The sequence below is a fragment of the Sinohyriopsis cumingii genome, chromosome 15 (assembly GCF_028554795.1).
Source record: "Sinohyriopsis cumingii isolate HCF-2022 chromosome 15, ASM2855479v2, whole genome shotgun sequence".
Classification (NCBI taxonomy): domain Eukaryota; kingdom Metazoa; phylum Mollusca; class Bivalvia; order Unionida; family Unionidae; genus Sinohyriopsis; species Sinohyriopsis cumingii.
Genome location: NC_142975.1, coordinates 94963563 through 94975753, shown reverse-complemented (window position 1 = coordinate 94975753; position 12191 = coordinate 94963563). Strand labels below are relative to the sequence as shown.

The 12191-nt window shown below is 34.5% G+C and overlaps 1 long non-coding RNA gene across 1 annotated transcript; it reads right to left on the bottom strand.

The window, feature by feature from the left end:
• Positions 1-390: 390 nt before the first annotated feature.
• On the bottom strand, positions 391-6489 carry LOC149782346 (uncharacterized). Its single transcript, XR_016414582.1, has 2 exons — positions 6209-6489; positions 391-2293 (listed from the first exon to the last, which is right to left on the bottom strand). It is a non-coding gene; the product is annotated as an uncharacterized LOC149782346 (long non-coding RNA).
• Positions 6490-12191: the final 5702 nt, after the last annotated feature.

Here is a 12191-nt window from a genome sequence, read left to right as displayed (position 1 = left end):
GCACACACACACACACACACACACACTTTCTATCTTTAGAAGAAAAAGAAAAAATTGTCTTCCACGCCCCTTGAGGTTATGGTCAAACTATAATATATTTATAAACTACATATTCATCAGTAAAGATATAATATAGACATTAATAAGAGAAAAAAAAAACACTATTTGTTCAGCACGTTTAATCAACTTCTGAAAAATGTGAAATATGTTTCAGAAGTAATAGAATTGGAAAATAAAGGAAAGAAACAGACTATAGCCATTGTACTCTCTAGACCTTTTACGTCTATTTTTGAAACAACGCGGGAATACTGCATTACATTAACTGCATACAGTTGTCTGTGGAATGAGGACGTATACGTTTATAAAGAACATATACCTATAATGAGAACAAATGGCAACAAAAGCATTTTATTAATCGTTTTGAAAATGACATTTGCCAGCACATATAGTCTGCAAAGATGGTGATTAACATCGTGTAAAATTCGTGGCTTTATAGAATGAATGCATTTTCCATGGCTTGAATAAACAGTAACACAAGAAAGAATGACAACAACAAGTTTTGAAAAACATAATAATCTATTTCCTTTGAAAAATACTGTAAAAATAAAAAATAACTTTTAAGAATCAAATCTTAAAAGAATCCAAGAATAATCCATGAATAAAATTTAAGAAGTCCTAATAATAAAATATTCTAATGATTTCGAGTCCCGACGAAGAATCCAAGATAGAAAACGATGACGTATGTTGTAAACTGTCGTGTGTTAAGTCTACATAACTTTGTAGAAACTAGAAATATCACTCAAGTTTTGGCAATCCGAATTATTTTATATAAGAGATGTCCTCTTTCAAGAATTTCGTATGAGCACACTATATCTCCAGTAGAAAAAGAATTATTTTGGCAATCCGAATTATTTTATATAAGAGATGTCCTCTTTCAAGAATTTCGTATGAGCACACTATATCTCCAGTAGAAAAAGAATTAATACTTTTGAAATAACTCCAAACGACACAACACTTTCCAGTGTAAAAGCATATGTCTTCAAAACAAAGGTTATATCCAATTCTAAAAAACAGTTTCGAAAATCCCAAAGATGCGAAATCGAAAGGGGTGTTTGTCACGTAATCGTGTTTATATCACGTACGCCTAACATGAGCCTGAGGAAAACACAATCATTTTACTCCCCGAAATAAAATAAAAACTTGTTCACATCTTAAACCATGTAGTCCCATCATGACCTCGACAACATCCAATCATTTTAAAATAAAACTAGAACTTATTTGCGTGGCTGCTACTAATTTTGAATCAAAGTCAGCAGATAGGTCAACAATTGGTGTTTATTAAAATGAACCATCAAGGTCAAACTATGTTCTGAAAAAAAAAACTATGAGTTCTAAGCAAATATTATTTTGACATACAACGAAATTTTAAAAAGATAAAAAGATTTGTAAAACTTACAAACAATTAAATCAGATATAATTAAATCAAATATACATAACAAAGTAACTATATATGACTCTCTCTCTCTCTCTCTCTCTCTCTCTCTCTCCATATGTAGGTCTATATCAAATTCTTTGTAGTGACTAAATACTGGGGCCTTCGATGGGTCAATGAAGAAATTCAAATACGTATTGAAAAATTTAAGCTCATGAAATAACGTTATATGAATATCTACTCATATATACCGTTAAGTAAAGCTAGTCCCATTATTACGTTGACTATTATAATTTGACAGTGGTTTCGAAGGCAAACTTAAATATTTCAGGTACTGTATACTATCAAAGGGGCTCGTGTTGTTGCTTACAATTTACCTGTCATACATGTACTGTATGTAGTTATTATATGGTACACAAATGACAGGTAAATTGTACGCAACGATACTAGCCCCTGTGTATACTATACATGTAGGCCGACATGCTTATCCGTATTCCTACGCCAGAATCATGATAATATCTCGCGGTAAGGCTTTCTATATAACTGGAGGTTCAGAGAAGTGTTAAAATGAAAATATATGCAAGCAAGAGACGACGAAACAACTGATAAAAGAAATGCACTCACTGAACATATATTACCTAACGGTAGCAGTTAAGGAAAACTAACAGCAAATCCTGATCATTGTAACGTCCCCACTCATCCACCCACAACATGACCTAGGGGTGATACACTCCTGTCGTCTGTACGGTTGAGATGAGCAACTGTTAATGTAATTGTCACTTTTTTAATGTATTTGACCTTGGACCCCTTCTTAGAGACACTCGGAGGTGACCAGAAAGAACTTGCAATGACTGGCAATGACTGCAAAATCATCAAAGAGAGAATAGAAAGCATTACAAATAAACTATTCAGGTCAACATAAAAAGTAACATTCATAATGCGTATGTCTTAAAAATATACATTTTTGTATTTATATGAATGTGGTATGTATTTTGCCAGATTATCTATTAAGAATGCAAAGCACATGATTAGGGCACTAGCACAACAGGGACACAAGAAAACAATTATAATTAATTACCGATGATATAAATTGAATGAATTATATATGACCATTTCAATCTGCATGTACGAGTATTTTGATTTGGAATGGTGCAAAACTAGTATTTTTCAGCTTTTTTAGTTTCTGATATTTGTTTTTTAAATTTCACATTTAGTAATGGGAGTGGGGTACTATAATATTTTCAGTGATGATGGTCCTGGAAGGCCTTAATCTGACAATTGTTATGTATTACCATTCTCTCAGCCATAATATCATACAAATAAGATGCCATAATAATGGAAACATCGTGATATGGATGACAATTTAATTAAACAAAATTATTATTTGTCATATAAATATTAAATGAGCCAGATTAATACTTATGAAAGTAGTGTTCACAGTGTAGAAAAACAACTCAGTTGAGTCCCCGTTGTCATATTCACATTCTGGACTAGATGATGCATCTTTAAGATGAATAACTAGTGATGATTTCTTTGCCAGCTCATCAGTTATCCACCTTTTTCAGCCAATAAACCATAGAAAACTAGATACTTGGGCACAACACCCAACACCCCTTGCACCAGCATTGCTGATACAAAACCATCCTTTGATGGAGTCCATGGAATACTTCATATAAAAGACCTGGCAAATCCATGCATGATGGAGTCCATGGAATACTTCATATAAAAGACCTGGCAAATCCATGCATGCCATAACCTCATACTGCCCCTCCTCAGCGAAATGCTCATTTGTATACTTTGGAGCCTGTTTAACTTGATAAATGGCCACAGTGATGTCACTCAGGTAATCAAGTGATATCCTTGGAAGTTCCTTCAGTTTCCAAGTGGATGCATCCATCTTTAAGTACAATTTGTGCTATTTCATCAAGTTGTTCTCTTGAACCATGATTTAATCTTAGTCCGTAAGGGGAATTGATTCATTTTCAAGCCCAAAAAGGTAGAAATAGTCATCATCGGATAAGTTAGAAGGAACATGAAAGTTAAGATATGACTTTGTTTTAATTAGCTCACGCACATTTTGTAGAAGTCATTTAATATCTGTTCTTGAAAAATTATCAAACTCTTTTCTTGCAGTGATAGATTGCGGGGATTCATTGGTGAAATATGAAACTTCCCAATGGCATCTGCAACATCTACCATTTGACTTTATAAAAATACAACACTCTACAAATTACTGGGTTATGGCAGAGACTGGAACATTAACATGATTATGTGGATGCCCATATGGACTTTTACATACAATGTCTGTGAGATTTTGATGTCGATGAAATTTGAAGTTGAATTGATTGTGGGCAATTTATGGCAGCATTTGAAGTGTTTTAGACCATTCACCAAATTGTCATATCTGATATAAAGTCTCATAAGGACTCATATTTAGTCGATAATGATATACAGAACCTGAGGCTTCCATATAATCAGTTTTTGTAGGGATGGAGCCAGAAACATATTTGTATGAACATTATATAAAAAGAACAACTCGGTTTATTATGTATGAAATAATTCCTGTTTTGTATCATAAATTCTTGCATCATCCATTATGCCATGTTACATTCCAAACTTTATTTATTTCAGAATTGTTTTGGTCTGATTTTCGTGTATGCTTGATATTTTTTATGCTTAGTGCGATCCTCCCCATGTTTGTTTCCCCTAGACAAAATAGGTAGGTGAAGATTCGTTTAGCATTATTATTAATGCTGTTATTATTATTATTAGTAATAGTAGTAGTAGTAGTAGCTGTATTTTGATAGTAGTCATAGCAGTCGTACTTACATTCAAGAAGGATGTCCTTTGAATAAAAGATTTTCATCTGTAAATGTTATTATATTTATGATTTTCTGTTGTTAAAACCAGTAAGTTTGTAAAGTTGAGGTTTACATTTAATGAAATAAAGAAATATGCCATTGAAATAAATATGCAGTATTTAGATAAATAAATTGAACAAACTTGTTTATATTTATTTTTTCTGGTTCGGGGGTAGGAATAATACTATTATCCATTACAATTAATACACCATAAATCAATTCAGTTACTTTAGCTTCCAGCCTGACCTTGAGACATGTTTCCCACTGTTTGGAAACAAAATGTGTAGTTTTTAATTTCAGTAATTGCTAAAAAAAATCATTTATTTAGTAGGCAGGTAAAATTTTGTGTCAGTCCAAAAACAGTTGGAGGAGTCATTGGGAAAATCTGATAAAAATTAAGTCTTAAAATTTGTAGCATAAACAAACATGTATAAAAATATATTCTATATAACTATGGAATAACAATCACTTCACAACACTGGTTCAAACACAATCATTTTCTGATGCAAAGATATTTTCCCACTCTCCTCTAGTTTCCTTTCAGATGAATACCATACCCATAAAAATATTACATTTATGGAGCACAAAAATAAAATAATTTACAAATGGTTGAGGCTCACATAATTGCTGGTATTTGGCGTAGAATAACGCAAATAATATTTTCAGTTAAAAAATCATAAATCATTTCAGTTACTTGGCTTACATCGTGACTGTGGACATGGTTCCCACTGTTTGGAAATAATTTCTAATTTCAGTAATCGTTAGAAACATAACTGATATACTAAGCAAGCTTGTAAATGTTATGTCAGTCTAAAACCGAATTTCCTTAATGTGCACGAGTGCACCGGAAAATGTGATAAACATTCAGCATGAGAAAATTGAATATAAATAAACTTGTATGAAAGTTATCCTACATATGGAATAATAACCGCTTCTGCAGCAGAGAGGGTGAACAGACCATTTTAGAAGGGTCCATTTGCGAAAATAAAGCTTTCTACGTGAATTAAAAATACAAGGTCAGTAACGCCAAACCGAAGCCTCTAACCGACCGAGATTTTTCTACTTCAGTTAGCTCATTTTGTTACTTAATTTTTACACTTGTGTTTTCAAATTTTATTCGTGTTTGTTTATTTACCCTGACACTAAATTTTAATCATCACCTGCCCTGCTGCTTTCTCTTAACCGAATATTTTTATCAAGATATACACGATATTGCGATCGATGATCATGTAAATGTATTGTGATAAATCCGTGTTGGGTAGCATGCGAACGTGAAAAGAAATTTTTTTAATTAATCATATCCATATCCCTTGAACACCAAGTCTGATGAATGTTTCGCAGAGTATGTGTATAAATTCTATTAAACAAATAAAATATTGGCGTTATTGAGGATCACTTTAGGTATTTGTGTATATCGCTGCGTAACAAATCCTGTTTGTGTTTTGTGCCTGCATTGATAAAATATCCGAGCATGATTTGATTTTTTTTTTCAGCATTACATCATCGTATACTACGAGATTATTAATAAATCTATCGAGATCATCTACAGATAGGGCTTCATCAATACCGGTGATAAAATAAATATCATTACCATCCTTGTCTAATAATTTCACATTTTTATTAAAATAGTTAAGTCCATCGTAGCATCTGATCATCTACAGATGGTGCAACTAAATATAAGTTATCTCGTGAGCTATCTCATTATCAGATTAAGCAGCAATTGCGTCTTACAGACCCAGATGGACCTATGCTAATTGCTCTGATATAAATTGTTAGCGCTGGATGATGCTTGCCTGGCTCCTGCTTTCGCGCGATGAGAAATCAATGATATCCATGTTGTAGAAATATAATAAATAATATGGGTTTATTTTATGTTCGATGCAGAGCACAAAAAAATAAAAAAGCGCGTACTTACAGACAAGTGAATGACAATGTCGTACAAGCAAATATAGCTTTATCTCCGGACAAAAAGTGTCTGGTGGTGATATCCATGCTTCACTGCAAAAATTACCAGAAGCTCCATGGGCTAATTTCACAGGAGAAAAACATCTTCCTGGATATAATTATTGTTGTCCTGGAACCCGACATGATATCCGACTTGACGAGAAAATTCAACCAAGACCTGGAGAGTATCCAAAAAATGCGATTGACCAAGCGTGCTGCGTTCATGATATCGTGCATAAAAATAAAAATTTACAACAACGACATATTACAGATGTGAAGTTGATAAAACGTTAAAGTCTTTAAATTCCATAAAAATTAATCTCTCAGAGAAAACCTTGCTAGCTTCCTACTAAAATCTGCGATGAAAAGTAAACTAGTGCCGATGTTTATTATGGAATCGATTTTTTTATAGCCCAAGATGATATTGGAGGGGTAATGCAGCGATTTGTAAACCCGCTGATGCAGCAAATATCACACATTCTGCTGCTGAAAATTGGTTAGCAGACTGGCAATATGGCACAATATATACCACCACCTTACGCACATATTGATGTCAGCATTCCCAATAAAGCTCATCAAGAAGATATTTTGTTTTTACCACACGATATTCTTGAAATTGGTAGACGTCAATCACGCATATACAAATACGCGTTGACTGTCGTTAACGTTAAAAGTAGATATAAAGAAGCAGAACCACTATCAAGTAAAGAAGCAACTGAAGTTCCATCTGCGTTTGAACGAATATATCAACGTGGTGGTCTAAGATAGCTAGTTACTACAGGTTGATCCTGGTAAGGAAAGTCTAGGTGCAGTATCGTCTCTGATTAAAAAACATAACGTCAGAATCAGACGAGGACATACCGTAATTCATCGCAATCAGGCAATTGTTGGACAATTTAATCGAACACTTGCTGAGAGATTGGTTCAATATCAGTATGCAAAGGAAATAATTCAGAAAGACAAGTGATCTTGTGAATGGTTTGCAAGACTACCAAGTGTAATAGCTGCGTTAAATTATGAAATTACTCGTGAAATTTCTATGAAACCTACCACTGTAATCACAAAAAGAAACATATACCAATACAGTGGCATGATTCATTCTCAGAACAACACCTAGGTGACGTGAATGTATGATATTTATAAGAACATGGTGAACTTGAAGGTGGTAAAAACAGATCAATTGATCATATTTGGACTGTGACGACACATAAAATTTCCAGTGTGGTAAGATCCACAGACCAATGTACTAGAGTCATCTGCTCCTCAGCGTGGAATTGTACGTGAGCAATTACAAGTAATTCCTTAAGACACACAATTACCACAGCGTTCACTTTTGTGAATGGGCTCGACGTCAGGACAGCATCACAGTTACGCGTATATGACCAAGACAACTATTAGGTCTATCTGCGGTAAATTGTCTTCGATTATTATTTGAATAGTGCCACAACATTATTGTGGTACAACTCGCACAATGATTATTCTGCTTTTGCTTTAATGTCATCATAAATTCAGCATCGAGGTCAAAATTGCGCTTATTTTGTGGGGGGTTGGGTGTCATACTGTTTATAACAAATTTTTATTTTACTAAATTATCGTTGATTTCCTGACTTTGTTTGTTATTTTCTTTGGTGTCTATGATAACCCTCCGAACTGAATTATTCTTCTGAATGTAGTAACTTCTAGATAAACTAAATTTGACCATTCAATTCGATCGTCGACAATCCGAATATTAATATCCGAAATAGTTAATCCTTGTGACGAATGAATCGTTTTAGCATACCTTAACGTGCACGGATGTTTGTCCATCGTAAACGCTCTCTCAGAAACACTGAATTAAAACAATATCATTTAACATAAGATTTTGTTTACTACCACAACCTGGAATTTCAACGTCGATATTTTTGCCGTCCAGTATTTGCTGCGCGATAACACAAATGGAAGGTGTAGATTTTCAAATGTTACTTTATGTAACAGAAATAATTATTGTTAAAGTCACGAACTATCGTACAGCTTGCAACTATCAAATCATCTAAATTCCAAAAGTTGTTCATAGGAGTTTCTGAAATTATTTCGTGCATTATTTCACACTGAAGTTTATTTGGCTGTAGTCGGATTAATTTCTTAAGCATTCTTAATTCTGGATCAAGCGCTCAATGATCACCAGTTATCTCATAATAATCCACAAACTTTTCAGCCATTCATATGGAGACAATTTAACAGATGGTGGCGGTTGACTATGATCGCCACACATGATAACAGCAGTATGTTTTGTCAACAAACAAACAAGAAATATTTTTAGTGTCTCTAGCGAAACTATATATCTATCTATCTTTATAGATAGATAGATAGATAGACAGAAAGATAGATAGATAGATAGATAGATATTTCATCCCATAAAAATCTTTGGAATATATTTTTCACCCATTCAGTCAGGAATCTTTGTATCTCCCTTCCATCAGAAGAAGCTATGATAAGTATGATATTTAACACCTCGTTTGTTCATTTCTATGCCGAGGCTATGTGTAGGGGTTAACACAATTATATCAAGTCCAAGAAATAATTCGATCACAGGTGTTGTTTAACCAGAACTTCCCGGTCCATTGAGATAAACAGCCTTACATCTGGTCTCAGGATCATATACCGATGGTGCTGAAAACAATTTTGATATTTGATTATTTTTTAAAATAAATATTCTTCATTTCAACGTCGGCAGTATCACAATAACTAAGTATGTTTTTTTATTTTATTCTCAATTCGCCCCATGATGCATTAGCGTCGATAGGTAGTTATTCTAGCAATCCTGTATTTTTGATTGATATAAAATGAATCTGTGGCGACTCTAACATCGGCATCAGGAAATCTGTTTATCATCGATAATAAATTTATCGAAACATGCCCGAGCATTGAAGATCTTATGAGTAAACTGCGGTGACTTACCAAACGTGCAACTCACAACTGTACCTAATTTAGTTCCGTCCGATAAATTAACATTACTTCGACTTATTAACATATTTCTCTACGTTGTATCATTAGTTATAAAATCGAGTTCAGCATCATCTATAATTAATCTTGTATAATGCCGTGTATGATCATATTATCATCCTTGCGTAAATTTGCCAATTATATTTCTGCCATGATTTCTCAAAATCAGTTATATCAGCATTTTCATCATCAGAATATTTATTTTGTTCTGATAACCAAACATGTTTCTGCGGACAATATGATATAATTGTTTCACTTACAATTAACGATATCACTATTTTTACATCAAGATTATATCGTAATACAAATATTGGAGCCCAGCCGTGTGCGCTAAAATGTTTTCCAAAGCAAACAACGACAATCACACGAAGGTTTTTCAGTGAAAATTCGAATGACTCAATACAATCAAATCCAGTCAAGTCAAAATTTGGTGAAGGTCAGTTTATCGCAACTCTGTGTTGGGTGTCCAAATGTCTCAAAGCATTTACAATATACTCCCATTCCAAGAAAAGTGCCAGGATAACATGCACCTATATCAACCGAGATAATATCCTTATAATCGTTTTTAATATTCCACAATCGACCGTGTCCTTATTCAACACAACTGCGTTGTATCTCTTCAACAAATTCCAACCGTAGTCGTTTCCATGACTTTTCCTCTGGAACCAACTAAGCAGACTGAACGGTAAAACAATTAATCAGTAATTATTCAGCATCGTCATCGTCGTCACCATACAGTTGGGATACCGAATTTGGGTGGCAAATATTAGCAGCATTTGAACCTGTCTCTATGGATTTCGTATGTACAATCCTGATGAAGAGTGCACCAAAGTCAAGTGAACTTTATCCAATTCCAACATCACTGCTGATTGAGTGCTTAGATCCAGTATTGCCTTCACTAACTGATGTTATACCTCTCTCTCATCATTTTTCAAAACTGCCATTCTAAAGCCTCTGCTGAAGAAACCAACACTAGACCATAACGATTTAAAGAACTACTGCCCAGTTTCTAATCTCCCATTCGTATAAAACAAATCTTAGAAAAGGTTGTTCTATCCCAGCTTGTATCTCATCTAAATTTAAACAGTCATTTTAGCAATGTACAATCCACATATCTGCATATCGTCCTTGCCACAGTACTGAAACTACTCTTCTAAAAGTAGTTAATGACATTCTCTCTGCGTTGGATAGCGGAAAGATTACAGTCCTCATCCTCCTTGATTTGTCTACAGCATTTGACACAATAGACCATGATATATTACTTCACCGTCTCCAGCATGTATTTGGCATTCATGATACAGCCTTACTGTGGTTCATGTCATACTTGGTCAACAGGACACAAATTGTATCTGCAAATGGAATACACTCCAGCCCAGTTGATCTATGTTGTGGTGTTCCACAGGGGTCTGTTCTTGGAACTGTGCTCTTCATTCTGTGCACTCAGTCGCCCTCAAGTGTCATAGATCCTCATCCAGTGTCTCACCAATTGTACTCTGACGACACCCAAATATTCAAATCTAGCCACCCAACTGAAGTTGATGCTACCATCCAAGATGTAGAGAGTTGCATTTCTGATGTGAAATCATGGATGACATGTAACAAGCTGCAGATGAACAATGATAAAACTGAGACCATTCTGATTACAACAAAAAGACTTTCTCATTCACATCCTTTACCAACTCAAACAATGAATATCGGCAACACCAACGTTAAATTCACACAATCAATATGAAACCTAGGTCTTACTCTGAACAGTACTCTTACATTGCACCAACATGTCATGAACATATGCAAGGCTGCATATCTTGAGCTGAGACGCATCAGCTCAATTCGCAAATATCTTTCAGTTGATACCACTAAAACACGTGTGTCCATTAGTACTTTCAAGACTGGACTATTATAACTCAGCTCCGTCTGGTTCATCGCAATATCTGCTCCAGAAACTTCATAAAGTTCAGCTGCTCGGATTATACTTAGAGTACCACGATCAGAGCACACCTCCCCGCTGCTCGATACCCTACACTGGCTATCCATTCGATCCAGAATCAAACACAAAATTTGTTCTCTGTGCTACGTGTCACTGTGGGACTCTAGTCCAACATACCTATCCGACCTCACCCATGGGTACACATCAGCATGATACTTACGCTCCTCTTCTGACAATCGTAAACTCATTATTCCCACTATGAAAACAATGTTATATGGACAGCGTTCTTTTTTCATACTAGGGAAAAGCAACGTGGAATGAATTGCACACTGAACTTAGACACAAAGACACAGTGATCACATTCAAAAGGGCTCTAAAACTCACTTATTGTGACTGCAAGAATAAACTTAAAGGTCTAATAATGTTTCCTACCTTAAATATTCTCAGCATGTTTATTAATGTTTTCTAATTTCATTGTGTTTGTTTTTGTAATCATATCATGATATTTTTTTTTATCTTATAGGTGTTGTCTAATGTTGTAAAGCGCTTAGAGCTTCTAAAGATTATGCGCTATACAAAGTCCTCATTATTATTATTATTATTATTATTTAAAGCAAGATGTTTCCTTTCTTCATGGAGACATTCTTTAAGATAAATATCTCCATTAGGTCCTACAAACTGATCATAGTTTCCGTCATCGCAACTCTGAAACAGCCACACAGATACAGGATCGTTTTTACGGATATTTCTAATAAAATTAAACAGATCACCGTTATAGAACTTAACATTTCGATATAGTGGAAATATTGTTATAGGCGAAGTCCACCGATGCGCATTAGGGTCAGCAATATTTATAGGAGCTCCTTTCGATTTATATTTCGATTCGTACAAAATATCTCTGCTTATTGTTTGTATCATTATTACAAATTTTAGTTTCTTTCCCGGTTCAGCAACGTCTTTAATAGACGCTCCGATATCTTTAACTGTTTCTGCCCAATCATTTTTTTTTACGTCTCAGATCTTCTAAACCGTTTCCGCGTATCGC